Here is a 27,964-nt window from a genome sequence, read left to right as displayed (position 1 = left end):
GTAAAAAAGATTTCCTTACACAACATACCAATGACAATGACAAAAGATTTATTTGATTTTGGCCTCCGGTCCATATCAACAAAACATATACATTACAAGCATGACATGATGTAGTGCCAGTGTACTATATAGATCAATTACAATTTATAACTACTAGTATAAATGTATATAAAGTGACAGAAATAAACTTTTTTAACATATATGTATAGTATTTACCCACCAGAATGTGTAGATACATAAATAATTACACATTTAAACAATATCATTCATCATAGTATTTACCCACCAGAATGTGAACATACATAAATAAATACATATTTAAACAATATCATTTAGCAACATTTTACGTTCTTGAAAAGCACAATATGCAAACACAGCCAATCTCATTATAATATCTACATTTTTCGATGACATCAAAATATTGAACTTATTAATATTAGGGGACATATAGAATTTAGATGGGATATATTTCTCTCTAAAAGAGGTTAAGCTGGGACATTTTAAAACAAAATGAAATTCAGTTTCAATTTCAGTATTACAAAGTTTGCATATTCTTTGATTTCTTTCAGTGTTAGAATACCTCCCTCTTTCTATTTCTAAGTCATGTGAAGAGGTCCTTAATTTACCCAATGCATTTCTAAATTTTTTAATTGTTACACAATCCAGATATATTTCATGTTCAAAAGTTAACTTATAATTTGCATACAATGAAAAGTTTGGAAACTATTTCCCACATCAGAATGCCAAGTTTGAAGATACTGATCCTTAAGTCTAAGAGTAAATTGATGAAGGAATAACATTTCATTAGGTACACTCTGATCAAACCAAATTTGCCCTAATCCATTTCTCATAAGTAAATTTTTAACATATGTAACCCAATTATTTTGTCCATAGTTATCAAAACATTTCATCATATTGTATGCTTTTTTACATATCTTTGTTCATCCATTTTTAAGATTCTACACCAATATTTAATAACTCTATTAGCAGTTGTAATAAACATTGGATATCTGCCACAATCCCCAAAAATAGCTATATTAATTGTTTTTTGACTAAGGCACATATATCTTTTACATGCATAATTTTGAATGGAATCAGTGAATTTTTGCTCACTAGCACCCCAAATCTCGCTCCCATATAACAAAATTGGACTGATTTTTGTATCAAATATTTCGAAAAATACATGTTTTAGAAGTTGTCCATACTCATACAACTTATTTAGAATATATATAAGAAACTCGTTTAGCTTTTGATACTTTGGTCCTGTGCCATATAAGGAAAAGACAGTTTGCTTGTGAAAGTGTTGCCTACATATGAAAAACTTTGATACAGTCTCTAATCTGTTATCATCAAAAACACCACTTTTCATGCATACTTAGTTCCCCCCCCCTTTTTAAAAAAACCATAACCTTAGTTTTGCTAGGATTAACCTTGACCAAAGTGTTGATCACAAAATTGTTTTAACAAATCAAGCAATTTCTGGAGTCCATTAACAGTGTCTGAAGTCAGAGCTAAATCATCTGCAAAATAATGTCAATATTTCTGTAACATCTGGAAACAACTGAATACCTTTTAGCTGACAATTTTCTATTTCCTTTACAAATTTCATTAATAAAAATGACAAAAAGTATTGGGGGAAGCTAAGCAACCCTGTTTTAAGCCTATATGACAGTCAAAATACTCTGTTAAACCATTATTTGTTCTAACACAAGCTTGTACAGAACTATATAAACTAACCATTGCTGAATACAACTTCCCTTTAAAACCGTTCTGTCGACATATTTCCCAAAGTTTACTTCTGTTTATTAAATCAAAACACTTCATAAAATCCACAAAGGCCACATACAGTTTACCACCCTTTTTTGACAGTTGTTTATTTACAATAGCTTGAAGAACAAAAGCATTATCTGTCGTAGAATAGCCCTCACGAAACCCTGCGTGAGGCTCTCTTATTTTATCAAATATATTTACATAAAATGTTATTCTTTTAGTTAAGATACAAGTATAAATTTTTCCAAAAAGCTGCTTGTCAATTTTCTGAATTCAGTGTCACTTTGACTATACCTGCTGTGTCTTGTAAAATGGTTTAATTCGGGTCTTAAAAAATAAATTACAGACATCACAAAACAAAATGATGAGATTTGTTCTAAACCTTGATTCCAGAGTTTATATTGGGTCTTCCAAATAAATCCCTTATAAATCCCTTGATTGATTACAAGTTTGTAAGAGTGTTGAACAAATTATGTTATGTCATGTTTTAAGGTTTTTAAGGTTAAAACCCAAAGGCCCCAGAGTACTCAAGTGATTGTTTTGTTTCTCAGAAATTTATGCATTCTTATTGCACTAGACTGAGTAAAAAAGGAAGTTATTGTCTTCCTAAGGTTAAAGGTTCTGGATCAAAGTCTTTTAGCTGTATGGTGCTAAACTCTGGAACAGTCTTCCAACTTATATGACTGAAATTAGCAAACTTCATCGTATTCAGGTAGCCATCAAAAGTCACTTTTTAAGTAAGCTGCATGTAGGTGTTTTTCTTAAAAGAGCAAGGTTCACTAAGCACCAAAAATGGCCCCATTTTAGATATTGATAAAAACCTAAAGGTGTATTGTACAATGTGTTACATTTTCAAAATAGACATTTATTAGGCATTTCTGGTTACTATGACGACATAATGACGTCATAATTAGAGCACCTGCTTGATTCAATTAAATCACAAATTTTACGACATTTTTCATACAAGACTAATAAATGTGTGTGTTTGACTGAATTAAACTCATAAAAATAGCAATATATTTCTTATATATTGTAAACAAAATTATAATTTAGTTAAAATTAGACTATTGTGTCACAAAACTAATATAAAAGATAAATGGAGCTCATTTCGGATATTCCAAATTCGGATATTTAGAAATAAAAATGTGCATGCATATTATTTTTCGCCTAACTAAATGTATTTATTTTTACTTTTATAAATACTGAAAGTTTGTTCATTTTTTAATAATAAATGTCTAATTTGCTTGTTATATTCATCTACTTCTTATATTACGCTAAAAATAAGGGTGTATAGAATCAATCGCAATTTTAACGGCCTTTTTAGTCAGTCTTTAGACAAGGACGCTGAACATCATAATAATAATAATAATTAATCATTATTATTATAATGATAATAATAATGATAATTATTATTATTATTATTATTATTATTATCATTATCATTATTATTATATTATATTATATTATAATAACACAAAACTGATAGGTATTTCTGTCTAACCTAACTAAACTTACACTGAGTAACTATATACATGTAAGCAAATAGTATGTAAATACTAGGAGTTGTTGACTTATTCCAATGTATAGTGTAAAAGTCTGACTAAATTAATTAAGTAAATTTATAGATATAAAAGTACGTTAAATGTTTTTGTCAAGTAAAAATAATATTTGACTGTATGCTCTTTTGGAGTATACGTAATATTTGATACTGAACTGCATATTCGATACTATTTTCTTTTATGAATTATGATACAGCCAAATCCAGAAAACGATTTGTGTTATTTATAATTATGGAAATCAGACTTTTAATTACAATTGTAATGTAATGATCCATGACGATATGAGAACTCAGAAAAAACAAGAGCTGTCACAGAACGTGACAAATGCCCCCGAAGGATTCTAGTTCTAAACCAACTATTACATGTTAAGTGTGGTGGTAAAAATTGACAAAGTTTGAACCCCAGCAGTGAACTATAAGTTATACAAAGAAACCTAGGCCTTGTTCACAACACATTATCCATCAATGGTGACTTTATATTTTTAAATAAAAATTGAAACTTTCATGTATATGGAAGTTACAGAGCGGACGCAACAACCACCATTAATATGTATATAACATAAATATTGAAAAAGTTTAAACCCCAGCAGTGACCCTAAACTAAGGCGTAGGAACACGGGTCTTAAGGGCAACACATCATACATTTATGATAATTTCATATGTGAAATAAAAAATATAATCCTTTCATGCATATTATTTTCAGGGCAGACACGACCATCTCTGCCTATATGTATATTAATATCAAAATTGACAAAGTTTGAACCCCCACAGTGACCTTGACCTAAGTCATAGAAACCAGTCTTGTTCGCGACACACCATACATCTATGGTTATTTCATATATGAAAGAAAAATTAAAATCCTTTCATGCATACTGAATCAGAGCGGACATGACCACCAATGTCTATATGTATAAAGCCTGAATGACTGACGGAATGACAGACTGACAGACGGACGGTTCGATTTAAATATGCCATCCTTCGATGGCATAAAACATTTATTTACATGTATTCATAATTTATGTGACAAAAAACAACTCTAATTAAGATTTGGTTCATATCATTCCAATATGCCCTTACATCTACATAATGAGTGTAAATTAAACACTTAACATAAGGAAGCCTACAATCAAAAATTTAATTAAGCATTGTCTCTATTACTGTTACTTTTAACGATTCCCTTTCACACTGTATTGAATGGCTATCAATTTCAAAATACAGCTACATGATCAGCAAGATTATCAGCCAATTTTCTCACTCCTGACTGAGTCTCACAACTCCTAATGGTGTCCATATGCGAGGTACCATGTAACGGTGGAGACATAGGAACACATTCAAACTACATGTGCACCAGCCATAAGAAAGGCAGTAATACACATTAATGCTGTCATTCGTGTAGATAATCCAATTCATGTAGTTATGGCTGCTTACATGTATGCTCTGCAATTTCGTGCACAAAATAAAAGGATCCTTTTGAATTGTGAAAAAGGACAAGTCAAGACTTTCTGTCTATATATTCTTGGAAACAGCTAGAGCTTAATACCATGCTTTTTTCTCATCCTGGGAAAGTGTACTGAACACATTTCGTCCGTTGACTCCTAACTTAGTTCCTGCTTTGGCAATTTCTTGTGAATATTTTTTAATGAGAATAATACTAAATTATTAAGATTTAAAACTTCTTGTTGAATTTTAAAGCAATTGAATGTCTAACAAATCTTTAATACCTTAATAACTATGAAATAGCACTGACTTAAAATGCTAAAAATCTGAAGGAATAAAAACATTAATGAAATAACATATTATTTACTGAAAAAGCACTATCTATTTTATTAATTATTAAAACGAACAAAAAATAAGAAGAAAAAAAAAAGAGTTCATGATCAAGGTTTAGAACTTAATTCTCCTAGGTGAGAGGCTCCCATGCTACCACTGAGCGAGTGCCACATTACAAGATTACAAGATGACATCATTTAACAAGTAGTTTAACAAATACATCAATGCAGACGATGTGGAATTATAAAGTTTAAATACTCTACATACAGTACTGTATCTTTAAATTGTTTTGAGACTTGCAATAATTTTATTTTCACAAAGTAAATTGAATTCTTCTTATCTACCTTTTAAAAAGACATAAAAACCTCTTATTTTTGTTGTTGTTGTTTTTTTTTGTGAGGGCGAAAGAACCGGACCCAGATCAAGTATTCAGCAATAAAATAGCTTGAACAGCATAACTTCTTTCAATGAATCAATAAAATTACATAACAACACGTTGCTAATTCTAACAATGAAATATTTAAGGCATAAGTAGAATTTCAGCATTTATTTATAAGCGTTTACATATAGTTCTTTTAACCTGCCAGAGTTTTGTTTACAACCGTTACAGTGGAAACCGTCGAACTCGTACCAAAACATAATCGTACATATTTTAGTGAAAGTGCCTTTAATTTACTAGAAATGATTTTCCTGCAAACATTTATTAAAATATATGTTATGAATCATATTTCAACAACTTAGATTAAAAAATAAATAATGTTGAGTTCAATATACATGCTCCATGATTTGCATTTACTGAAATTAATGCCAGAAAATGACGTTTAGATATTAGATAAAAATCTAATTTTGGAATAGAGCACAGGCAAGCCCCAACTTTATATTGATATAGTTGAAGCCTTTGATACATTACAACACAATGGTGTAATGATTTTGTTGGGGCTGGACTGTGCTGATACTTTAATTTTCGTTTAAATCACCAAAAATACGTGAATTTTCCTAATTTTGCTGGAAATAGGGGTATTTCCATAGAACATAAATCATACTAAATGTAAACATATGTCTATAAATTCATATTTTTTGAACAGTTTAAGGATTGAACTTATAAATAAAACCTAAAAACTAGAACTTTTCATCAAATTATTTTTTGCCAAAATCTTGGGCAAAAATCCATGGTTAGTGAACCTAGCTCTTTCCTTGTTGATCTTGCTTGTCATATTGTTAAATATTTTATATGTTTTCATTTTCATTGAATTATTTTTCGGTCAGGTTTACTGTTTCATTTGTTTTGAAATTTGAATTTTAATTAAATTATTTTTTAAGACTTTTTTTAATAGTGTAATCTATGGCATGTTTTTTTCCTTACATACGCATAATTGTATGACCATATTTTAGTTACTCTTAATACACCATAAACTGTGATAATTTTTTAATGTAATCTTTTCTTAATATGCACGTGATTATTTCTTAATGTGATACTGACTTTTTAATGAATTAAATTACATTTTAAATTGTGATAATTTTAAATGATATACTTCATTAATGTGATTTTTCTTAAGTAATATTTTTTTCTTTTATGAAATACCTCTCTTTGTCTTACCACCAAATGCTAAGGTCCGCAATGGAAATAAGAGCTTGCTCTTTTTGTGTTATCCTTGGTTTTGGGAGCACGTCATTGTTTACATAATATAGTATTTATTAATTTATTTATTTATGTGTAATTGTTTTAATCTATATTGTGTTTGTTTATTATGTAACATGTTTACCTTTTGCCGCAATAAATCTATCTATCTAGCATACTTTTATTATTCCATTAATTGTACGTAAGTTAAAAATCATAACAAACAAATATATAAAGGTTTATAATTCAAAACTATAAACCAATGTGAAACATTATAATTTAATTTTACTTTATGTATTTCAGTACACAGATCAGTCCTTAAAAGCACCACAAAAAATTGACAAAATGTATCACTGGCAAAGAGTACAACAGACAATTCAAGTTCAACTAGTTGTTCAGTTCAATGTGATACTCAGTCCTGTGCGACAGAATATTCAACATTTACAAAAGATACTACAGGGCCATCAGGTGAAGAAAAGCAGAACGTTACACAGGTAATATGTATTTCAAGCCATCATGTGTACATATATTGGAGATTTCTGACAGACTGCCAGTAAAACTTTGTCTGGTCATTGAGGTGTTTCAGTACTAGAAGTCTACATATATTGCATGGTGAATCTATATGTGATTCATATTTATTATTTTCAAGCTTCAAATATATTTCTGTCATCAAAATAAATATTCAGGTGGTCCATTTCAAAAATCTTTTTTTTGTTCAGCCTTTCTTTTAGTAGTTCGCTGTGAGATCAGTTTACCAATTTAATACTTGGAAGCTATGATAAACTCTGGATATTTCCTTTTGTGTTCGCCTGTCATGATTACAAACATTAAAATTTCATTAGCTCCACCTTTGAAAAAAATGTCAAGTCGTATCAAGGCTGTTAAATTTCTTGGAAGAAAAATCCTTCATAAATGTATTGTTGGTGACAAGAAGAAGAAATAAAAGTGGTACCGTAGTATTATCAGGTAATTTATTCAGTCTCACTTGTGGTCATTTGTGTTCAGTCTTTTTATAATTTTTTTCCAACATTCAATTGATTCAGTAAATTGAAACGAAAACAATAGACATGTTTTGGTTTTTTATGCATAATTCTAAATGCATAATTTTATTTTATGAAAAGTGTGAGTAAAAATTATGATTGTTATATTACATTGAAAACACACAACATCAGTTGATGAAATGAAATATGTTAAAGAGTATGTCTGTAATTGAAGGTCTCTCAATAAACTATTATGTTGATAGTATTTAGTTTGATATAAAACAGCAAACCATGAAATAATTTAAAATGTATTTTTTTGGAAAATGTGAGATAAATGATCTGATATTTCATTTTATAACAAATGGAATTAAATATGAATTTTGATTATATAAATGTGGATATTAAATTTATTAAAGAACTAATAAATTTTTCCTTTTATACCAGATTTTTTTAACAGGTTGGTAATAATTTTCCATCTCTAATTTTTTTGCAAAAATATACAGTTTTTTTTTTCAAATTTGGAGGAAAAACTTGTTGTTGTTTAGGTGGGGGGGGGGGGGAGAATTCACAATTTCAAAGAATCTCTCTTTAGGAACATCTCTTTTATCCGTCCTTGCTATAAAGGAAAAAGGACCTCTTACTTAAATATTTATAGACCATTAAATCAATCTTTTCATTTCTATAGTTTTTGTGTCGCCTTGAAAAAGGCGACATATAGGGTTACTTTTGTCGGCGGTGTCCGCGTCGTTGTCGTCGTCGGCGTCGTTGTCGTTGTCGACGTCGGCGTCCCCTAAAGCTTTTCCGGAGCATAAGTCAGTCATTATAAGTTGGATTGACTTTAAACTTGGTATGCATGCTTCTTATAATGACCCGAAGTGCAGTGTTTAAGAACCGGTACTCTGCACTTCTTATTTTTTGAGTTATTGCCCTTTGTTAGTTTTCATACTTCATTTTTGTCCAGGCCATTTCTCCTAAAGTATAAAATCTATGGACTTGAAACTTCATAGGATGATAGATCTCATTAAGAAGAAGTGCAGTGCACAAGAACTGGTACTCTGCATTTCTTAATTTTTGAGTTATTGCCCTTTAATTACTCTATTTTTGTCAAGGCCATTTCTCATAAATTATAAAAGCTTTAGACTTGAAACTTAATAGGATGATAGATCTTATTGATAAGAAGTGCAGTGCACAGAAACTGCTGCTCTGCATTTCTTATTTTTTGAGTTATTGCCCTTTGTTGATTTTCAAATTTCATTTTTGTCGTGGCCATTTCTCCTAAATTTTATTGTTACAAGGCGACACATCCGACTCACGGAGTTCTAGTTTATCGATATTTTTTAAATTTGTAGAAAATATGTCCATTGTTGACTAATCCTCTAAAAATGATGATTATGGTAATTTTTGTTATAGGTAAAGATGGGGATCCGTCAGCCGTTTGTGTATTTTGCTTCTTTTTCAGTTTTATAAGATTCGCAAACATACTGGTATTTTTTTTAACAGGTGTAGCCACATTTAACTTTGTGCATAAATACGTGTACTTATAAAAAAAATAGTTTGTTAACCTTTTCCCTTATATAAGCGTGTTTCGACGGCTCCCCCCCCCCCTTTTTGGGGGGTAAAAAAAAATTTCTTTTTTAAAAGGGTGGAAATGTTTTTTTAAAATTTTTAAAAAAATGAATTTTTTTGGGGCCCCCCATAAATTTAAAGGGGTTCCAGGGGGGAAATGCCCCCTTCTTTTGGGGGGGGTTTGAAAAAGTCCCCTATGCCAAGAAAATTTTATGTAAAATAAAAACTCGGGTTTTTATACAAAAAACCCCCAAAAAGCCCCCTTATTTAATTCATTTTTTTAAAGATTAAACTTTTTTTAATAAAAAACCAAAAATGTTTTTTTAACAATTTTATACCCCCCCGGTTGCCAGGTAAAGGTTTTCGTTAAAGCGTTAAGGGCAGGGTCAAAAATTTGTCAATTTCAATAAAATTAAGATTTTTCATGTTTCTGCTTTTACTTTTAAGGGAAAAATTTCAATAAAACCCTTTTTGAAATCGTCAGGGTAAAATTAAAAAAATTTTGCCCGTCCTTTCCCTTTGTTCAATTGTTAAAACCATGAATTGAAAAAAAAATTTTTTTAAAAATAATTAAAGAAAAACTTTCCCGTTTGGCAAAAATTTGGAAAAAATTTTTTTTTTTTCTAATTTTTTTTATAACAAAAAGAATTTCATAAAAATTAAAATTTAAAGTTTAAAAAAACAAAAATACAGACGGTATGAAAAAGTTTTTTCATTTTTTTTAAAGATCTTAGGTATTCAAATTAAATCATTTCTTTTTAATTTTAAAATTTCGTTTTGGTAGGGATTAAATGTTTTTAAACGGGAATTGAAAAAAAAATTTTGTTAAAATTGGGGGGGCACAGCAAAAATTTTTTTTTAAAAAACCTATGAAATTCTTTTTTAAACAAACATAAATTTTCTCTTCAAATTTTAGCTTTTTTTTTTATTGTTTATTTTTTAAAATTAAAAAAATTTTTTAAAATTAAAATTTTCCATCCGAAAAGAAAAAAAAAAAAATTTTTTTATTATTTTAAAGCATGATGGAAATGAAAAAAATATCGGGAAAAAAAGTGTTTCAAAATTTTGAAAGAAAACCATTGCCAAAAGGCTTAGGTTTTTTTGCGGGGAAATTATTTTTTATAAAAAAACCCACCCAAAATAAAGCAAATCTTACCATCCTTTCCCGTAAATGAATATAAAAATGGGCACTTTTTTTTCCTCTAAAAAAGCATATGGATTTACAAAAAACTATCCATATAATATCTCAGGTTTAAAAAATAAAAATATTATTTATGGATGACGGTTTTTTATTAAAAAAATTTTTATTTGGTTTTTTATTTTCAAAAAATTTCCATAATTAAAAATCATTAAATACGGGGAATTGAAAAAACAAAAATTATGTTTTTTTAATAAAAGAAAAATATCCCCGAATTTTATAACTTTTAAATTATTTTTCAAAATTTTCAAAAAAGAGATTCAAAAAATTTAAAATTTAATCAAAAAGTTTTTTTTTTAATGGGGGGAAAGGGCCCCTTTTGTTTTTTTTAAAAAAATGTAATTTTAAAAGATAATATGTTTTAAAAGGTTTTTTTGGTTTATTCCCCAAAAACCCAAAAAGAGTTTTTAAACTATATTTTTATTTTTTTTTATTTTTAGATTTCCTAATGCTGAACATATCCTACTAATATTTCATGCTCCCGACAGTAGACACGCCACACTGCTTTGCAAAATCGACATAATGTTATTTAATCGCTGATATGAACACTCTCCATATGTCAAAAAGTCCATTGTTGTCATTTTCATATTAAATAGATCCCACGTTGGTCCACGATTCAAAAAGATAGATACATTTTGTGATACGTCAATTACATAAAAAACATATGTGGTCTATGAATATTAATTGAAAAAGTTCAAAATATTTAATGTAGCTATTTCAGAATCAAATGTTTTCTAGAGGCCGACGGTCCATAGCAACATATATTTTATGTTAAAGAGCATGCTTTGCAAGGGCAAATTGAAATTAAATGTATCATTAACATTAAACAACTCAACATTTTAGACATGTATGTAGGACATAAATCATCTTTGCTTTTTAGCTCACCTGAGCTTGCTCAGGGTGAGCTTTTAGGATCGTTGAATGTCCGTCGTCCGTCGTCTGTCGTCTGGCGTCCGTCCACACTTGTTCGTCATCACTGTAGCGGTCACATTTTTGCAACAATCATCAACAAACTCTTGTCAAGATGCTATCCTAGTTGATGGCTCGGATGAGTTCGAACATGGGTCATTTCGGATGAAAAACCAGGTCACATGAAGTCATCAAAATGATAAATCTGTCTTGTGAAACATTTACCAATATATTTTATTTCTCTTTGATTTCTTTATAAACTGGACCCTTATGAACGAAATGGAACTCTGTCTCTTCATCACTATTACAGAGCATAGAAGTACGATTTCGTGCTGACCGATTCTTTATCAAAGCCATGGAATATCTCAGTTTGCTAGTGCATTATTTTATTTTAATTTGCTGAGGTTTACGCCATCTAGATACTATTCCTGTTACGTAGTTTTGTATGTTAGATGGTTTCATTCATGAAACATAGATGCCATCAAATATATGAAAGGAATATCATCTTAAGACCACATTTTGAGATTTTGTAGTGGAAATTGTTCTCTAAAATGGTAGTAATGGTAGTATCTTTTAATCAACGCAATAAACAGATATATCTTCCTGAGAGTAGTTGGGAATGTCAACTTAGACGCCTCTATTCAATTTAAGCAATAATTTTTTTATATAATTTATAAAACGATACTTAGAACATTTTATCATTATCGTTTATATCTTCCACTTTCCGAATTATTTTAACACGATTTGCTTGCCTATTAAACACGTTAGTTTAAAATGTTTGTTTCGAACTGCTAACATATTACTACAAACTCAAACAAAATTGAAAAATAGAACTGTAGGTCCGTTATGTCAACTTCTTTGCCTGTTGTATCTCGATTATAGCAATTTTATAATCAAATCCATATTAACTCATCCGGTATAAACTAAGTGTATTTTTATTTGGAGACGTTCGGCAATGAGCAACAATAAACGTCAAATGTAAAGGGTGTATATTCTATTACAGATATGTTAATACAAAGATACTGTATTTACGTAAACTTATTCTTTAGTCTTGTGTATCAAATAATGCATTTTGTTCGCTACGATATCGACATTTACGACAGCCAAACCAATTCAGAATGTTTAAAATACAGCATTTGATAGCAATGTTGTATAGCAAACTTTATGCTGGTGCAGCATTGCATCTAAGTCCAGAATAGAGTAATACATTGATCGTGCGAAACCAAATATTATTGTCAGTATATAATTTTGTTTATAGTATTATGTGTTTAAAATATAATTGGTTTCAAATCAGAACGAAATATAAGTTGTTCTTAAGCAGAGAGTAGAACAATAAACCAATTTACGCTCAAGCTTGTTGCACTGACAGGTAAACGTTTGCAGGGTTATATATTCTGACAGAGGAACGTTAAATTAATCACCGGAAAAATATTTTCTTTCGAATTTGTTGCTTAAAATCCTGTAAAGTGTATACATTAGAGATTAAGCGTCACTTACATGACATAAGTTTATTTTATTATAATAATATCCTTTTGCAACTATTTTACACATAAATACATGTAAGGTTTCACGAATAATACAAACACATCTTAGTAGAAATGTTATCAGTTAACAATCGCGATAGAGTTAAAAAAAGAAAATAGAAATCTCTAAAAAAGTCGAAAATTTCTTAGGGAATCGTACTGTTTTGACCATTTTGGAAGAAGTAAATAATACCACATCCAACAGTAAGACAAGTTTCACCCATAACCATTAAAATTCGTCACTACTCTGAATTAGACTCTCTTTTTTCAAAGGTAATCAACATTGGGGATGAACGTTTTTTACACCGTTAGTATAAACAGCAAGTCTTGTTTAAGAAAATCAATGGAAAAGATCAATCATGCATACGAAAACAGAATTTAAATCAACGTCCTGTTTAAAAACAAAAGTGAAATTTGCTTGTCTGGCAGACGAGTCATTGAAATATTGTTCAGTTCATTCTAACAGAAAGCACTTCAATTATCACTGCATTGTATTTTCCGCCGAGATTGTTTCCTGGAATCCTGCAAAGTGTTTGAATAATTATATCTTTTATAACGCAATAGTCACGAGGTTATCTTTGTCTTCTAGAAAAAAAAGAGATATACAATTCTCAAACAATTTATCAGCCATGTAGTATGTATGGAGAGACATAAATTCTACCTTACAATTTATAACATAGTCATGAACTAACTTTACAAGATATGTTTGACATCAATGATATAAAAAATCTTATAACTAACGCAGATCTGCTTCATTGTTTCAACTTACTAGTTCAGTGTTCATTCACAAGTTAATATGTGACTATTGCGCTTAATAAAGTTGAAATATACTAGTTAACTTAATATTAATGATTTGCTTATTCTGAAGGATTGCAGGAATTCGGAAAACCTCACGTATTTTAATTAGAAATATTTGGATTCTTTAGTGTATACAATTAGAATTATCAAACATACAGCATGTTGTTGACTTGCAAATTTGCAATAGATTTTTAATTATTAATTTTGTTATAAGAAACTGCATCTCTCTTTGTAACAAACATTATTTTATGTTTAAAGGGATACTCAGGCAAATTAATGACTCAAATATCAAAATATATTACTCATGTACTTATGTACTCAAGTCACGCTAAAATCACATTTGTAAAAGTCTAAGCATGTATTTCTGTATAAATTCTATATATCTTGAGTTTGAAACGTAAATATATCTATATATGGTGAATGAAATTTAGACGCCGACAAAATCACCGAGTAGTTTTAAAACTAGTCATGTGACTTGAACAAACACTGGAAGTTACGATAACAGATATTATGGATATTGCATGATTGAAACGAACCAAAATCATTCATTTGACATGTAAACGTTATAAGGGTTCACTGTGACAAATATTGTGTAGTCTTTACGCTCTAACCTGACCCACGTGGGTCACATTTGAAAACGTTGTAAGGAGAAAAATGTTGTTCCTGTGGCTGACTAGTGTATTCATTTTGAAGACATTAACAGATTAATGAACGAAAAATTCAAATTTAAATGCTGCTTTGTAACTCAATACCATGAATAAAGTGTTTACAAGTGAAAAGCATTATTGCAATACAGTTACACAGGTAATCCGGCTATTTTATAGCATTTCATCATGATGGGAACTGCTTCTTAGTTGCATTTATCTAAATATTGTAGTAAACATCTTTCAAATTAAAGGAGAAAATATATAATATAATAACCCCTAAAGAAAGTTCAAAAACAGCAAATTGAAAATGTTGAAATCAAAAAGTATTATTATGTTATTGACTTATTAGTGATAGATAGGTTTAGAATGTAATATGTATTCACATAAATGTAAATTATAAAAACTAATATACTATCCTACCTGTATTAAAGTTGTAAATATCTGGTAAAAAGTGATCCCTCGGAAGCGTTAATTACAACAAGATAATATTAAATTTGCAGACGCGGTGTGATTGAATCTGTACATGAAGGATAATGAAAAAGTGCAACACTTATCTGATATGTAACGGTAGATATTATCAATGAAGTGGTTCTTATTCTTTCTCTCGTTATTATTATGCAATAGTATAAATACCAGTTTTCAACATCATAACGTTAATTGCCACTAGAGATGCAATGCTCACAATATTAAAGTAATTTATCATTATAACCTAAAAACAAGAATAAAGATCAACAAGGTAAAGGCAACAATCACAGGATGCAGCCCTCCCGACACACCCAAGCAGGGCAACAAACAAAAAACTTGAGTGGACATAAGGGCGGCGAAAGGAGTGGGACATGTAATGTGTGAAATAATATAAACTAAAACGGGCCGATGTGGGAATTAAAGGGATAAGGGATGTAAGGGAGAAAAAAAAGGGGGGGGGGGAATGGGAGAGTAGGGGTGTGAAAAAATACCTACCGTCAACGACAATCCAACAAGACAGACTTCTATCAATACTAATTCCTTATTTACAACTGTTAAATTGAACCACTGAAATTTTGTGCATGCTTAATAATGAAATGAACTGTTGACCGGTCAACATTTTAACTATTTCTCCCCTGTCGACATCATTGAGAATTTCTGTTAACGCCACCCGCCAATATTCGGTTATTGAACGTCGCTTAATTTATTGTAGTGGTTCGTCTGTAGGATTCAGTAGTAAAAATGTTGCTTATTGTTGTAATATATATTGTAGTTTGATTGCAAGGTAATAAAACAGCTATTTCATGGATGTTTGTGGAACAGTAAACAGTTATGAACTGTTACCCTCGGCAACAGCTCCAAACGTCATCCCTGATATCTCTGATATCCCTGATAACAAAAGTTTTGACTGTTCATCAAACACCCACAAAAAGGCAATACATTACAGCTTTCGTTGTAAGACATAAGGATATGCTGTATATGTTATAATGCATTTTAATTATGATTTCATTAGCTGTTTCCTTTTTAGCAGTTAAAGAAGCGAGACAAGTAAATGTTGTGTATGTCAACTTTATGTTGCAATAAGTAATAAGTTGAATTATGATTTCACTTTATTACACTCAAATTAATTTCATACATTATTTTTTTGTCCATAGCGTATTTACACCTCTTCCTTTTTAGCTCACCAGAGCCGAAGGCTCAGGGTGAGCTGTTAGTATCAAAGGGGGATGCTCCGGCGTCCGTCGTCCGTCGTCATGCGTCAAGAATCGTCTTCTTCTCTGAAACTCTGAAACTATTTGGCAGATTTACTTTAAATTTGGTCTGTAGCATCCTTGTGACAGTCACAATTGAATTTGCTCATGTCATTCCAATTGGCCCCTTTTAGGAGTTAGCAGAGCTAAAAATAGAAAAACCTTTAAACATTTTCTTCTACAGAACTAATGGATGGATGATCACCAAACTTTGTCTGTAGCATTCTTGAGTAGTCTTTTATCAAGTTTGCTCATATTAATTTGATTGGCCCCTTTTAGGGGTCTCTAGGGCTAAAAATAGAAAAACCTTTAAACATCTTCTTCTACAGAACTAATGGATGGATGATCACCAAACTTTGTCTGTAGCATTCTTGGGTAGTCTTTTATCAAGTTTGCTCATATGAATTTGATTGGCCCCTTTTAGGGGCCGCTAAAGCTAAAAATAGAAAAACCTTTAAACGTCTTTTTATACAGAACTAATTGATGGATGATCACCAAACTTTGTCTGTAGCATTCTTAGGTAGTCTTTTATCAAGTTTGGTAATATTATTTTGATTGGCTCTTTTTAGGGGTCTCTAGGACTAAAAATTGAAAAACCTTTAAACATCATTTCCTATGGAACTAAAAGATGGATGATCACCAAACTTTGTCGGTAGCATTCTCTGGTAGTGTTTTATCAGTTTGCTCATATTTATTTGATTGGCGCCTTTTTGGGGCCGCAAAACCTAAAAATAGAAATACCTTTAAATGTCTATTACTAGAGAACTAATTGATGGATGCTCACCAAACATTGTCTGTAGCATTCTTTGGTAGTGTTTTATCAAGTTTGCTAAACTTATTTTGATTGGCCCCTTTTAGGGGCTGCAAAAGCTAAAAATAGAAATACCTTTAAGGGTCTATTTCTACAGAACTAATTGATGGAAGATCACCAAACTTTGACTGTAGCATTCTTTGGTAGTCTTTTATCAAGTTTGCTCATATTAATTTGATTGGCCCCTTTCATGTGTCTCTATAGCTAAAAATAGAAAAAACCGTAAAATGTCTATTTCTAGAGAACTAATTGATGGATGATCACCAAACTTGGTCTGTAGCATTCTTGGGTAGTCTTTTATCAAGTTTGGTCATATGAATTTGATTAGCCCCTTTTAGGGGCCGCTTAAGCTAAAAATAGAAATACCTTTAAATGTCTATTTCTAGAGTTTCTATTAATTTGATTTGCCCCGTTTAAGCTAAAACTTAATTACCCTAGGTCATGGCATTTCTTCAAATTATTGTTTAAATATATTCTATTCAAATTTAATATTAGAATATATTGACATTCCAACACTGAAAAGCAGTTGTTTCTGGTGAGCGACTCAGGGCCATCATGGCCCTCTTGTTTAATTTTGTGACAAAATCACTTTACGGCAGCAGTTAAATAGCTTGGGTGTATGTTAACTATATGTATTTAACAATAGATGCTGATTTATTATCATCAATATAACCTTTTAGGGTTTATGTTTACTGTGTGTACTATGTAATGTTTTGCGGCAGTTGAATACTTTTTATTTATTTTGTAATAGTTAACCAGTTATTTACAAGTTAAAAATTTATACGCCGGCAGTAGAATTTTTATTTAAGTCAGTAATTGAAGTTACACAACTTGTGAAATATGTATACAGTATAAAAAGTGGAGAAGGGCCATATCTAATGCAGGAAAGAAAGAAATTCTAACTATCTTTGATCTTGCATATTTACGTGTTGTGGCGATTATACATGAAATGTTTACGTACACGAGGTCACAAAAATTGCACTGTGTGTATATTATGAACAAAAGTTCGTAGAACACGAACTATCTCCCTTCATACATTCTGTTAGTGACCTTTGACTTACTGATCTTAAAAAGCAAAAGGGGTCATCTGTGAATGATGATCAACTTCCCTACCAACTTTAATGATCAGAGGACAAAACATACTAGTACTGAAGCAATGTTTTCTCTAAAAATCGGACATAATGATCTTTGTGATACATTAATATATATACAGGCCTGGAAGCCGGCGTGTAACAAAAATGTATCGCATTAAATTTTCGTTTTATTCGACAATTACATATTACAAATATTTGACTGTATATTATGTAGTTTTTATTACTTATTCAACATATCTATTTTATTTTTTACTATCCAACTCGTATCACACACGACACCTTTGTGGGGTACATGTTAAATTTGTGTTATCTGTGAACATCGGATTCGATTTTCAAATATCACGTTTTTGTAAACAGTTTTTAAATGTTGCTATTTACTAGAACAGGCCATGGAAAGATAATCTTTTAGCTTACCTCAGGTGTTACAAACTTCAAAGAAACACTAGGGATAAAAAGTTAAAAACTGTCTCATCAGATGCATAGACTCCAGTTATTCAAACCCATTTAGTTTGGATCACGCAGCTGCAACTCTCATGCCTTAAAAATTTAAGCTCACTCCCTGCCACAAGGTTTTTTCTTCTTTTTCTTTTTTTTAGCTCATCTAGCTCAGGGTGAGCTTTGAAGATCGTTGAATTTCCGTAGTCTGTCCAAATTTGTTCGTTAACACTCTAGCGGTCACATTTTTGCCTCAATCATCATCAAACTTTGTCAGGATGCTTGTCAACATGGGTCATCTCGGATAAAAAAACTAGGTCACAAGAGCTAAAAATAGAAAAATCTTGTTAACACTCTAGTGTCTACTGTTTTTATCCAAATATCCTGGAAATTAGTCTGAAAGTTTGTTTTAATGATTGTTAGGTCAAGTTCGAATATGGGTCACCAGGGGTCAAAAACTAGGCCACACCGCCAAAATAGGGAAAAACCTTGTTAACACTCTAGTGGTCACATTTTTGACTCAATTGTCATCAAAGTTGGTCAGGATGCTTGTCTAGGTAATTTCTCGGATGAGTTCGATGGGCCAGGTGAGCGAATTTGACATTTGTCGTATATTACTTTTTTCATTATGTTACTATTATATTTATGAAACAAATCATATTTGTGTCCCTTCCTGTTGCGCATGCATTTGTCATAAATACTATTTTTAATGTTTTCGTTTTCAGTGTTCGGGTGTAAACGAAATATGATTAATAAATTTTCGGGGGATATACTTCTAGCCACTACACTGACATTTACACACGATACGTCGGTACCGATATCGTATTGAAGATTACTGACCGAGTTACACCACGCGGTTTTACACAGGCAAATTGACTCAATGCGTTCTGATCCTGCACAACAACGCGCCAGCTCAATGTAATGGCTGCTGTAGCTGACTGCGGTTTTGAAAATCTCCTCTGACTCTACCTGTTTCCGAAACAGAAAATAAAGCTTCGTACTTGCCGTTTTGGAAGCAATGAAAGTGTCATGGAGGCGGTCAATAACTTCTTTGAGTACCAAAATAGAGAGTTCTATATTGAAGGGTGAAATAAGTTGGAGCACAGGTGCGCAAAGTGCTTTGAAGTAGAGGGCGATTATATTTAACAAATTCTTATTTACAAATCTTTTATCAGATCTCATTTTAGCTACTGTCCCCTAGTTTGGCATTTGTGCTCTAAAACAAACTTAGAAAAGCTTGAAAAACTCAAGTATTGAGCTCTAAGAATAATATTCAATGACTTAATTCTTCATATGACACACTATTAAAAAAAAGTAAATATGCCTACTTTACATTTATTTAGAATTAAAACTATAGTCATAGAAGTGTTTAAATGCCTGTATAGAAAGTCACCACCATATTTAAACGATTTAAATCAATTTAAAAATTCCAATTATTCTTTAAGGTATCAGAGAAGTGTAAATATTCCAAAGGTCAAAACAGTAAGATACGGTAAATATTCCTTTCGGTTTGAAGGCGCCCAGATATGGAACAGTCTACCTTATGACGTCCACAAGGCTGAAAACTACAAGGAGTTTGGGAGATTGACCCAGGTCTGGAGTGGCAAAAGCTGTAAATTTGCTATTGGTATCTTTGCTGTCTGGCTTGTATGTTTTGTTCCAATTAAAACTCCTTATTTTCCCATTCATTTGATGTGCATGCAACGTCACTTTATTTGTTACCCTGAATGTGCTTTATCTTTTTATTCTTTTATGCAGTTTTAGTTCTTACATAATTTTTTATGTAACTTTTATAAGTAAGTCATTTTTTTGTTTTCTGTTTTAGCAAATCTTTAATTATGTATAAATTCTAGATGTAAACTATTATTATTTTAACTAATTTATATTTTAATTATTTTTATGTATTTCACATTGCTACAAATATCATACTTAAATTGTCAGCTCATTCTTTACTACAGTCATTTATTACTTTTAACTGTTAGTACCTTTGATATAATATGTACTGTGCATGTAATCATGCATTGCTTTAATTTGTCATCTTATTGTATAGTTCTTCTTAAATTTGCTACTTTTATTTCATGCCTAAAGTTGCTACTAGTTTTAAATGTTTTTACTTTCAGATCTGTTAGTAAATATTTGTTATGTCTTTGTTATTGTCAATAAATAGCTTTTTGGCTAATGTTTCTTTAATATGTAAACCGACTTAAAATACTGTTTCTTGTATCTTGTATCTTTAAAAGTAAGACCATAAGTTGGGTTCTCTGACTACGGGAAGTACTTTTTGATAAATCCTCGTATTAAAAAAATAAGATAAATAATATAGATTTTCGATTTGTATTATTTTAGCGTCGTTAAAGAATACTATGACATGTTCATATGTTTATTGTTTTGTATATTTTGAACATCTTTTATATTAATGTGATAATTTATCTGATAAAATGATGTAATTAGAAGCATAAATAAAGTATAGATTCTGTCATTTTGTCTGTCATTCATACTAGACATATAGTGAATTTTAGACTTTGTGGGTTTTTGTTTCAATTGTTTGAAATACATTGATCTGGCATAATTTGATCTACATGGAAAGCGCATTTTAATACATTAAGATTTACATATCCCTATCTATTCTAAATATCTAACCAAAAGACAGCTTTGTACTATTTTTGAACTAATAAATTCTATAACAACATCGGCAAGACTGTTCTCACCTGCTCATTAAATTACCTAGACATGAATACGGAATTGCATTAATGCGTCAGAGCAAGGTAATTACCAATGCTTCCTTAAAACACATTAATGACATTGTTTCATAACATAAAACATATAATTAAAATACATATTGAATCAGTGATGTTGTCTAAAGGATAAACACATTGTAGATTTATAAGTGGTAAGAAACATTTACTTGAAACGCCAACTAGTACAAAGTCGTCGTTCTATTCTATGAGAAGCCTAGGATAAATGTGCAATGTGTTTATTACATTAAGTGTACACTAGAAAAAAAGATGTCGTGTACATGTAAACTGTATAAATATTGTAATTTTGTGGTCTAAATCAGCTGAGGTCCACATGGAAGATCGGGAAACCGAATATGTAAGGCTCGTTAATTAAAGTCGTTACTTACACACTTACGCAAACGATCACGGGTGGACACCGCCTTAAAATGGCAACGAGCAATAAACTTGGGAGTTTTTTTTAATAACAATACAAGCTTTAATGTTCACGAAACCTTATCTTAGCCCTTACATGCTTCTTCATTGAAGTCGAGACAATGTAAATGAAATATATTTTTCCAAAAAGCAAAATTCTCACAATTGCAATGGTTGTAACATGCAATATTACAAGAAGAAAATAATCTATTGATCATTGAAACAAGTATTCAATAGCTTTGAACGAGAAAATCAACAGCAAGGACCAAAGAAGCATGGCGGAAGACGAAAATAATGGCAAATCAAATATGCATTTTGATATTAAATCTTTTCAATTTTGACAAAGAAAATATTAATATCATAACAAAAAAAATAAATAAATATAAATGTGTTATCATAACCGTATCGTGGTCGGTTTTACTAAAGATTGTTATATATAAATATATAACACATGAATATGGAACATAAATAGATAAAATGTCAACTGGTAATTTTAGTACGCTAAGTGTATGATTTTTATCGCCCCATCAGCGTTGTTTTTGCCGTGAATGATTTGTGGCCTGCTTTTCAACCCTGTCTTTTGGCATGCAGACTTCATAACTTCTGATCCCCTTTCAAAATTCCATTTTGTTAAGTTCCGCCCATTGTTGTCTCATTTAGGGCACACGCATTCTTTTACTTGGGGACCATACGCCGCTTTTCATGGAATGGTACTAACGTGCCACATTAAAGGTCCATGATACTGCCGTATGAACACATCTGTGGATGTTTCAAAATTCAAAAAATTACCATTACATATTAAATGTTGAATACTGCTTACGCCGATGCTAGGGGGCATGGACGATAACTTGCACTTTCCATTACCGTTCATGAACAGGCTCAATCAAACCAAGCCTGCAGCATTTTCAATTTTATCGTTTTTGTGCGTTTTTAAGCATTATTTATTACTCTCTATTTTTGCGCATAAGCCATCGCATATACTGACATCATTCATGTTAAATGCAGCCCCCGACACAACCCAGCCACACCTGCAGGACATTCAGAAGCCACCGAATCCAAACGGGAAAGGGCACAAAGGAGGTGAAAGGAGGGGAGGGAAATGAAAAAAATGTTAATTTATAAAAAACTTAGATGGAAAAGTTTAAGTACGATATAAAAAAGATATAAGGAAGATTTTGTAATTACTTAATTGTAATTGTCTTTTTTTAATTCTGTAAATCAATGCATAAATTGTTAAAATGTTGTTTCAAAAAATATTTATTACTATAACACTAGAATAAATACTGATGTGACTGCTTATCTCTGCGATTTTATGCTTGTTAAAAGAAGAACTGCCCTTACATTCTTTTGATGTTTTCTGAGCAACGACTTTGGTCTTTTTAAGTATTAACTGAGACAACTGTCAAAGTATTTGCCTTTTAGCCATTTAGTGATACTCTTTTTACCATGATAAATGTTTTATTTCGAAGCATATCCGCCCATCATGAAAGTTTTTAGCAATTAGGCAAGGAGCTACAAATCAATTATACCATTGGCTTTTAAAAGTATTTGGAGAGATTTCTATTGAAAATAACGATTTTTACTTTATCACCACAATGTTTTACACATAAAAAGATCTTTAATGGCGTCTTGTTTTAGCACATCCTGTTGTAAAGCATCGATGTTATTTCTAAAAACAGAATTCCGATGGGATGGAAACAATCCATCTGTATGGAAAAACACATACAAAACTAAGAATAATGTAAGGTAGTCATTTATACTGTCCATACAGAATATTGTGTTTCTTTAGAAGAAATGCATTTGCGATATTGTCAAAAGTATTGAAAGAATAAAATTTGAAACATACTACACCAGAAAATCTTAATATAAATTAACGATCTTGATTTAAAACACCATTTTTATATTTTTGTCAAATATATGTATTTTTAGAAAGTATAATTTAATAAATCATTGATAAAAGTATGCTTTATAATCTTTTTTTTTCTTTGTCCTCTTTGCTGTTCTTTATATTTTAACATCGTCTTGCTTAAAGATAATTCTTAGGGACTGTATTTACCGAACATAATATCCACTTTCCTGTTGTTTGCTTTGTTTGATTGTTTAATTTAATACTGTGCTTGGCTATAGCAACTGACGTCTTCTATTAGCTTGATTGAAATGTATCTCTAGTATGTCCACTAATTTCAATTAAATATCACTTGTATTCTAGGATTTAAGTAACTCACTTGTTTCATTGTCGCTGTTAACCCAAATAATCAAACTTATTTCGCTTGGTATTCCAAAATATGAATAATTATTATAATTGATACCTTTGTATTATATGTCAGCATTTTGTTTTCGTTCCCATAATTGATAGCAATAGTACGTGTATAAAATGTACATGTAGATACAAGTCTGTCTGTAGCAAAACATAGGGAAGGTTTATTTGATATTGCACAATAATATTAATGTAAAGGAGATTGTTCATAAACCGTCCACTGGTTTAACTCATATTTCACACAGAGGCAAAGAAGCCGATGATGCACAATGTCTAGACAATTCTGAAGGATACCATACTTAGAACTGTAAATTATATTTGTTATTGAGAGACATTATTACATATGCTGGAGTTGATTATATAGTTTGTGTGTGCCTGAAATGATTATTACGACTTCAATGTTTATCAATCATTAAACATGTTATAATATAAATATAGTATTGAATTTGACAGAAATAATCAAAGGTGCGTTCAATTTTATGGGAGTGTATGGAAGTTTCTGACTTTTACCATTCTTAGGAAAGTTGACATTCTGTTGAAGACATTCTGTTGTTAATAGCTGATTGTATCTACCGTTGTTGTTAATTAATAGGCTTAATAAAACCGTGTTGCCAGAAACATTATCAATTCAGTTTTGCCATGTTGGTCGAACTTTCCGTTTGCACATTTGTATGTAATAAGAGCGAAATTTGACACGAAGAAAAATATAATTATAAACAAGTTTTGTTAGAATATTAATACTTTTCTCATAAACAATTTAATACGTCGTCTAGATTTGTATTATTCATCGGTCGACCAACACTGTTTCTAATACGAAGTAGTTTTTTTAAGAAATAATATATCCTAAGCAGTCAACAGTCGACTACTCTGTTCACAAAAGCTGTTAATTTTTATTAGTTCAAATACTGTTGTTTTTTCCTGAAATGTGAAACTTATTTTTCATTACGCAATCAAATATAATAGCATGTATGTATTCAAAACATTATATAATCATATTTATAATATCAAATACTTTCTGGTTTTGATAAACATTTTCGTAAATCAAATATAAATATTTTAATAACTTCAAAGCGACAAAGACACCTGATATGCTACTCTCACCATGGAGACAACTTACAAAAAAAGCGTGCCGTTAATAGGCCTGATGTTACGTATTATTTGCAAGTCTGACCAATCTCAGGAAAATTCAACATGGCGTGAGTCGAGCATGTGGTATCTTCACTTTCTCATTATATAAGACTGCAAGTTGACCGTTTGTGTATAAACGTGGCAGTAAGATTTTATACTGCCTTTCACCTGTTTTTGTGATGGATGAATTTTTATCTGTCTGTCAGTTATAAAACAATGCAATTGAACCATATGCTAAAACCAGATGGCTTTAGAGAGACATATAATGCATTTACAATTCTTGTATAACTACCAACATGTAGCGTATCTTAATGGTTTGGTTTTGTACTTCTTAAGTCCATTACAACGCAATTATTTATCAAAGGATGAACATTTCGATGGTAAGGTATAGACACAGTTTATAGAATCCAATAACTAGGCGATCTTCTGTTGTTATATACATGCACAAATATTTTGTTTCATTCTTTCAGAGAAAATTCTATAGTGATATTTTTCGTGACGTTTTTAATTTTTTTATTATAGAGCATTATAAAAAAAGAGAAAAAAGTAGGTGTTTTTCTTTTTTTAGGATTATGCCTATTCGGAAGGTAAACAGCAGTCTTTATCATAAATAACCAATACAATAGATAATTCCTTAAGCTCAACACAAGGCAAAGCTCAATCTTTTATACAAATTAAATATTTAGTAAAAAATACTAGCATGCAGAAAATTTAAATTGGGCTATTGAAACGCTCATTTGCAGCTAGCGAAAAGTGTATCTGATGTAACAAAAATGCGCTAGGTGATAAACAAACAAATTGTTGCCTTGTTATGTTTGAAAAAAGTTCTAGTCTAACTCTTACATACAGACAGACAAGCTATATGAAGAAAAAATTAGAATTCTATTTGGTATTGAAGAAAATATACAAGACAGGATGATTACAAAACAACTTAATATTACATAAGCGTTTGATTTTAAAAGAAAGAAACTCATGAAGAGCTTAATTGTTTTCCTTTTTATCGGGTTTTAAACCTTTTTTTATTATGTTTTTCTTGTTAATGAAATGATTGTCAAAGTGTCACGAATATGTAAACGTAAAAATACGTGTGAGAATTCTTTTTTTCATAATATTGCACGTTCATGACATGGGTTTTTATTGGAAATAGTGACGTTTTTATTTCATATTTACTGGTACATGGCTTCTGCAAATATATAACTTTTAAGCTGGCATTAAACAATATTTACTACTTTAAATGAATATTTTTAAACATGAAACTTCTACCTTGTTCGATATACAGGCAAATTTGAAAATGCAATAGCTGTTACTCTTAGTTATCCATTGTTTCAAATTTATTTTGATAATTCAAAGAAGCATTATTATGTATTTTATAAATAAACCCAAAATGATAAGAAAACACATTTTTATCACTTATGTTGAAATTTTATTTTAATGTTTGTTGAATTAATTCTTAAATATTAAAAAATTATCCAGTTATCCAAAAAGAAATAAGTGACCATATGTAAAACACATTTCCAACAAATACCTTGAGCCGGAATAAGCACTTGTTTATATATTTTTTAAGAACGGGACATAGCCCAATATACTGATATTACTAGGTCAAAGCTCAAGGTCACAGTGATACTAAATGTACAACCCTTGTCGTATCAATAACTTTCAAAAATAAGTCTCAGATTATTATAATTGGTAGAGTGTGTAAACGACATTTTCCAGTAGGTGGCAATTATTTATTGTAAGGTTATTGAGTCAAATGTCAAGGTCACAGTGACAGTTGATGAAGAATCATATCCCAGCAAAGTAGATGGACTAAGCCGTGGCTAGTTTATTCTTGGCGCGGAAACTGATCACGGCAGTAGACAACCACTACTTATTTTGTTATCATATGGCCAATGGTTACAATGAAACTTTTTAAAGATGTTACTTGCAAAGGATACAAACCTTAGATTGTTTAACCTAGTTGGTGTATCGTTCGCGACAAGTAGATGGCCGCTATTTTTTTCAGTTAACCAGAGTATGATGACAGTGACACAAGCGCTGTGTGACACGTAAAGATATGTACATGCAAGAAGTAAAATGCGCGGCAATTAAATGTAAGATTACTTTGCATTAGGTTATGTATTTATTTTTTTTACTAGAAATTGAAAATCCACAAATTTAAGAACCCACGAAAATGCCGGTTTTGATAAAACCAAGAAATTTCATGCCCACGAATATAAGTGAATTCGCGGTACTAGTATTAGTTGAAATACCTTTTAAGCTCGACCATTCGATATTCGTGTTGGCGTCACTGTCGCAATCACACTTTGGTTTAGGTATTTTAATGTAAATTAGTCATTGCAAACTAATGAAAGGAATGGGTTGAACCTTCTACCACAATTCTTCCCTAACATGACAAGCACAGGTTCCATAACTCTAAGATATCTTTCGTACTGCCAGGCACTTAGAATGGTTGAGCGCACTGTCTTAATGACTTCTCTTGTTATATAAAGTGCTTATTAATATAACACTTGACCTAAATAAAATAAACATACGTGCGTATATATGCCACAATGAAAGGCAAAAGAAATTGGTACATTGTGTCATGTAGACATAATTCTATTTCTGAAAAGAAACATTAATGTAAAGTCTTATGACAGCAAGATTACATTCGAAAACCTAAATCGCCTACATGCGTAATTTGATGTTTTAAGCTATCACATTCAGGTACAAAGTATTTAACGAGCACAAAGATGCAGGTCATATATCACGGAATCACAGTCGGAAACTTTTAATAAAACTAGAATCATTAGACACGTTTTCTTGAATGGAAAATGGTGAAATACGTGACAAGTTCAGTATTTCATGTCAACAATATATGGTCATATTATCTCTTTTTAGGAACCATGTGTCTAAATCTAGGTTTAATTGTTTATAACTGTGATTTTTATTAAGGTGATAATGTCTAAATGAGAAAGCCAGAAGCGCCTAATAATTTATTCATTGCTATCCAGGATTCATCAGTTCAGTATGCATTCATGATGGTTGTCAGAAAATTGTCA

The sequence above is a fragment of the Ruditapes philippinarum genome, unplaced genomic scaffold (genome assembly GCF_026571515.1).
Source record: "Ruditapes philippinarum isolate M1 unplaced genomic scaffold, ASM2657151v2 ctg778_1_1_1_1, whole genome shotgun sequence".
Taxonomy (NCBI): domain Eukaryota; kingdom Metazoa; phylum Mollusca; class Bivalvia; order Venerida; family Veneridae; genus Ruditapes; species Ruditapes philippinarum.
The sequence above is the reverse complement of the archived record's forward strand: the minus strand, read 5'-3'. Positions refer to the sequence as shown.